This window comes from Delphinus delphis, chromosome Y (genome assembly GCF_949987515.2).
Source record: "Delphinus delphis chromosome Y, mDelDel1.2, whole genome shotgun sequence".
NCBI classification, from domain to species: Eukaryota; Metazoa; Chordata; class Mammalia; order Artiodactyla; family Delphinidae; genus Delphinus; species Delphinus delphis.
The window spans coordinates 2908859-2914866 of record NC_082705.1 but is presented as its reverse complement, the minus strand read 5'-3'; the positions used below and the strand labels follow the sequence as shown (position 1 = coordinate 2914866).

The 6008-nt window shown below is 36.8% G+C and overlaps 1 pseudogene; it reads right to left on the bottom strand.

The window, feature by feature from the left end:
- Positions 1-307: 307 nt before the first annotated feature.
- On the bottom strand, positions 308-636 carry LOC132419246 (small ribosomal subunit protein uS10 pseudogene; annotated as a pseudogene).
- Between the last annotated feature and the right edge of the window lie 5372 nt (positions 637-6008).

Sequence of the window (6008 nt, the reverse complement as noted above, 5' to 3'; positions counted from 1 at the left end):
CATACATTAATTTCATGTTTAACTTATTCAGGAACTGCCATACTCTTTTTCTCAGTGACTGCACCATTTTACATTGCCATAGTCAGTGAATAAGGTTCCAGTTTCTCCACACTCACAAACACTTATTATTTTTAGGGGTTTTTTTATTATTATGGTGATGTGAAGTGGTACAGCATGGAGTTTTTGATTTGCATTTTTTAAATAATTAATGACGTTTAGTATATGTACATGTGCCTCTTTGGACGTTTGTATATTTTTTTGAGAAATGTCTATTAAAATCATTGTCTTTTTGTTTAACAACTGATTATCAATTTATTTGAAATGTTGATTTAGACATCTGTAATGATAACTTCAACCTCAGCTCCATACTGACGGAAGTAATTTGCTTAACAATCTCAGAAGGACTGTGCAGGTTAAGAGTCTCTTGTGGATCCTCATCTGGAAAAAAAACCAAGTCTTAGAAGCTTCACCACAAGTTTTCCCTGTAGCTTTTCTCAGGAGTTTGCACCTCTGATTAGGTAAGCACACACGTTCTCCAAAGCTTTCACACTGCAGCTGGTGAGGATGATTTGAATCCAGTGAATCACTGCCTCTAGCTCTACCGCTGGGAGTCTTTCCAGTATCTTTGAAAGCCATGACTGTGGTAGACAGCTCCCTGATTGACTTGTTCCTCAGAGAAAGAGAACCTCAGTGATTCAGGAGCATGAACTTCCTAACACACTGCAAGGCAAGTCAGTTCAATATCCCCTCGATATATCAACAAACAGTGTGGTTTGTTTGTGTGCAATGCACAAGTGACCAGTGAAGAAATGAATGAAGATGACCCACGTCTTTTCTGAACAACAGTGTATTTTCAGCTTTCTAGAACAGACCTTTTATTAAGTAAGTTCTAAAATATATTACATTGGATAAAAACAGTCCCTGCAGAATGGAGGGGTTCTCCCACCTGTACAGAAGCCACCCCCACAAGCATCACTCCAAACAGTCTCACATGGCCTCCCACCTGGCTCTACACGAGCTTCTTGTACTAGCTACCATGCCCAACTGGTAAGGCGAAAGTTCAAATAGTTTGAGTTTCCAAAAATGTTAAACATCAGGCAGTTACTGATTTGAAACTGTCCCCTGGCAGAAATTAAATCCCTTTCATTTTTATACTTTGATAGGTAGGAGTTAGGGAGGATACCTGTTGTCTCAAAGTTGCCAGGAGGAATTTTTTCACTTTTTATTATTATCTTCCTTCCACCTTTTTTTTTTTTCAAGCAGCCACCTCCTCCCCACCATAAATAACCAGTTCCCTCTACTTGCATAGTAGTCTTTTCCTTGTATTTTTTAGTGACAGGTAAATCCCCAGAACCTTAAATTCAATCACTCCATTGTTCTGTGAACTTAACCTTAAAAAGCCAAAGTGAAATCAGGAACCTACTCTGGTTCTGGGATTGGAAAAGTTCAACTCAATAAGGAACTGCAACTGAGTGGTGATAGTCACCTCCGTACATATTTTTAAGGAACATAGTTTTTCAAATGACACTCTCAGTGAAGACTATTATTTGTCCTTCTCAGGGTTTTGTGTGCATGTATGTGCAAGTATATATGTGTATGTGTTCTTGTGTTTTTCACTTTCATCCACCTCAGATACATTGCCTAACCCAGAGACTTAGCACTGGTCACTTACTCTCATCCCCACACTGAAATAAAGTCATAAAGAGTCCACCTTTCCCATAGTCTTTGAGTTTGTGTACTCCTCCACCCCATCCCTGAAGCCTAGTTCAGATCTCCGAGATAATTCACCACCACCTGTGCAATTACTTCTTGAATGAATGTAGCTGTGTGCCAACAACACTGAAATTTACTTTATATAATTTTCACATTATTAAACAGTCATCATTTCACCCACCTGCCCAAACATATAAAAATGCAGTAATTGTTAGTTCATAAACTGTAAAAATAAAAACAAACAGGTACCAGGCTGGATTTCACCTAAAGGTTGTAATTTGTTAATCTCTGATTTAGCCCATAAGCTTCTTGATGACAGAGGCCTATATTTTAATCTTTGCACCGCCAGTGATGAGGAAAGTGCTAGTTGCTTGAAATAGCAGGTGCTTGATAAATACTTCCAGAAGAGTTGTGACAATTTATCATAGTATCTTTAGAGCCACAGAAGACATATTCATATTTGTCCATATTTAAAAACAAATGAAGGAGAGCTGTGAGATTGTATGAGTTATTTTTTTTTCATAGTAGGAACTTTACATTTCAAAAATCTTCAATACCCTTATTATTTGTAATAGGGAAATTGATAAGGGAAATGCTTGATTTAATACTAGCAGACATAGATTTTAATTTATCCTCAATAATATGTTGAGGGTTTTTTCATATTCCTGACTCTAAGTTGGAACAAACACTCCTGTGTCACGGACTCTGCGTGTACTCTCAGTTAACTTTTACCAAATACAAAGAAACACATGGAGGTGTGGCTCTGGCTGGCTATCAGTCATCAGAGATTCGTATTGACCATGCCACTGATGCACTGGCCACAGATGGTTGTTTTAAACTCCCTGTGCAGTTCTCTCACTGCACTCATGCTGTAGAAGCCTTCTGCCAACAGAATGATCCCGTACAAGAAGAAAAATGATGCAGTTCCATAGATGACACACTGCATCAGTTGTATTCTATGAAAAGAAGAAGATCCCAAGTGGCTAAGTTCATGGCATGGTAAACAGATGTTTTTGGCCTCTGGAGGAAGGCCATTAGGGTGACATCCCTTGCCCTACTGATGGCTTCAGTGGGCTCATGGGGCATTGCAGGCAGGCATCCCTGCCCAGTCCACTGCAACCTGGGCCTTTCTTCCAAGGTGGGCAGCCTTCCCAGACAAGAGAGAAGTTTCCTTTGGGCAGGGGCCCAGTTGCAATCTTTTAATACTTAATACATTAGATTCATTTTACATATAAGTAAATGCAGACATTGAGGAGGTAAGTCAGTCATCCAAGGATACAGGGTTAGTGGCAGAATCAGCCTTTAACTCTGTTCCGATGGACGACATGTTCCTTCCACCACATCAAAATACCTCCTAACAAGGCCTACTGCTTTGTGTTATTCTACTGAAACCCTAAGCAAACACTTAGGGGTTCTTTAAGAAGTAAATTGGGCATGTGCTTTTTGCACTGAGATTCTCACTACACAAATCATTGTACGTAAAGTAGGCTTAAAATGCAGAAAGTTAATTCACAATTAACTTTGTCTTAATTAAGAGACAGAGATCCACGTGACTCTTTACAATCTTTAGCAACCCACTGGAATCACTGGGAGCTTTAGAAAATACTGGTAACTGAGTCCTATTCCCAGAGATTATGATGTAATTGGTGTGGGTGGAAGCATGGACATGGGAATTTTTAGAGCTTTCCAGAAGTTTGAGAGCCATTAATCCAGATCATTAATTAAATCAAAACACCTTTCCCCCATTCAGCCATGGTAAGTATTTCTTGGTCTTCTTTGTACATAGATGTCACTCAATTAATGCCTTGTTCTGCTTAATTGCCCCTAACATTCTGCCCCTTATCACTTTTCTCGCTTCTTTGTATGCCATTTATTGACAGATAAAAAGGAGTAAAATTCCCTCCCTAAGGACTCTTCCAATGTGTTTCCATTATAGTTCTATAAAAATTCATTCATGCTTTTTTCAGTCTGGTGAAGTTTCTTATAACTACAACAACAAAAACAAACAACAACAACAAAAAACAAGCATTGTTAATATTTGCCATTCAAAAAGCAAAAAACTCTGAAGGATAGAGAAAGGGAATAATATTTCAAGGCAATATATACATTGCTGCTGAATTTATACAGTTAAGATATCTATGCATGGGAGTTAAGATTCCACTCAGAATGACTGCAGAATGGGAAGACAGAATTTGGGGCTAAACCCCAGGAATTTCCCTTTTTCTGCATAGAAAGATGCCTGGGGATTTATTCTTCTGCCAAAGAGTTAAAATACTGTTCCTATAGAATTTGACTTGGGCTAAGTCTTCAGTGGGTTTCCAAACATCCGAGGGATGGTCATTTCCTGTGAGAAAACCGGAAGGTATCTGTTATTTGGTGTGATGATCGGCAGTGTCAACCTATCACTTTTCCACCATCCCCTATGTCCATGGTTACTGAGTGCAGGGTGTCCTATATCTGCACCTGGCCATTCCCAGGTGGAACTCTATCTCCAGGCAATAACACCCTGAGTTCCAAACAACTGCCAATATCTTCCATTACTTTTCCTTTCTCTCACAAAGCTTTTCTTTATCTACACACAGTAAACTTTAATTAAAGGCAGTAGTTATCTGCCAAGTGAACACACTGTAGTGTTTTTAGTCCCTAATTTTTTTATTGTACTAAAATATTCATAACATATAATTGACTATCTTAAGCATCTGTAAGTGTACAGTTCAGAGGTATTAAGAACATTCACATTGTTGTTCAGTCATCACCACCATCCACTTCCAAAACATTTTCATCTCACAAAACTGAAACTCTATACTCGCTAAACAATTTACTCCCCATTTTCTCACCCTATGCCTCCTGGCAATCACCATTCTATTTTCTGTCTTTATGAATTGGGCTATGTTAAGTTCCTCACATAAGTTGTATCATACAGTATTTATCCTTTTATTACAGACTTATTTCGCTTAGCATTAAAGTCCTCAAGATTCATCCACGTTACAGCATGTCCCATATTTTCCTTCCTTTTTAAAACTGAATAATATGCTATTGTATGCACAAAATACATTTTTCTTATTCATTCACCCATTGAAGCATGTGTGGGTTGCTTCCTTGTTTTAACTATTGTGAATAAGTCTGCTATGAACATGGATATGCAAAAATCTCTTTGAGACCTTGCTTTAGAGTGTATACTCAGAAGTAGAATTGGTAAGTCATATGGTAATTCTACTTTTAATTTTTAAAGGAAGCAACATACTAATTTTCACAGCAGCTATATTCGGTTCCTAGACTATGGTGATGATTCCAAGACTAATGCACTTTTCAAAACTAATCCAAATGTACTTTATTGTGTATAAATTATAGTTTAATCTGACATTTTAAAAAGCAAAAGCAAAAAATCCTCACCAACATTTATTTACTGGTTTTATTTTTCAAATTAGCAATCCTAATTAATGTGAGGAGATATCTCACTATAGTTGTGATTTGCAGTTCCCTAATGATTATTGATGTTGAGCCTCTTTTCATGTGCTTACTGGCCAATTTCTCTTCTTTAGAGAAATGTCTATTCAAATACTTTGTGCATTTTTGATTTAGATTTTTTTCATTGTTGTTGAACTATACATATTGTTGTCTATATATTCTGGATGTTAATCTGTCATCAGATATATAATTCGAAAATATTTTCTCCTATACGTTTTCCTTTTACTCTTTTGATATTATCGTTTGATGCACAATATTTTTAAATTTTCATAAAGTTCAGTTTGTCTATTTTCCCTTTGGTTGCTTATGTCTTTGGTGCTATATACAAGAAATTATTGCCAAATAAATGTGAAAATTTTATGTCTTTTTCTAAAAGTTTTGTTGCTTTATCTCTCACATTTAGGTCATAGATCTATTTTCAGTTAAATTTTGCATATGATGTTAGGTAAGGATCCAACTTCACTTTTTTCAGGTGATTGTCCAGTTGCCCCTACAGAATTTATTGAAAAAAATTGTCTTTTCCCCACTGAATGAATGGTGTTGGCACCCTTATTGAAAATCATTTGACCATATATGAAAGAGTTTATTTCTGGGCTCTCTATTCTATTTCATGTGTCTATATGCCTATCTTTATGCCCATATCACACTGTTTGGGTTGCTGTATTTTTGGAGTAATTTTGAAATCAGGAAGTATGAGTCCTTTGGTTTTTCTCCTATTTTTTTCAGGATTGTTTTGGCTATTTGGGGGTTCTTTGAGATTCCAAATAAATTTTAGAATGAGTTTTCCTGTTTCTGCAAAACAATATATATGTCTTTCAGTTTTTCAC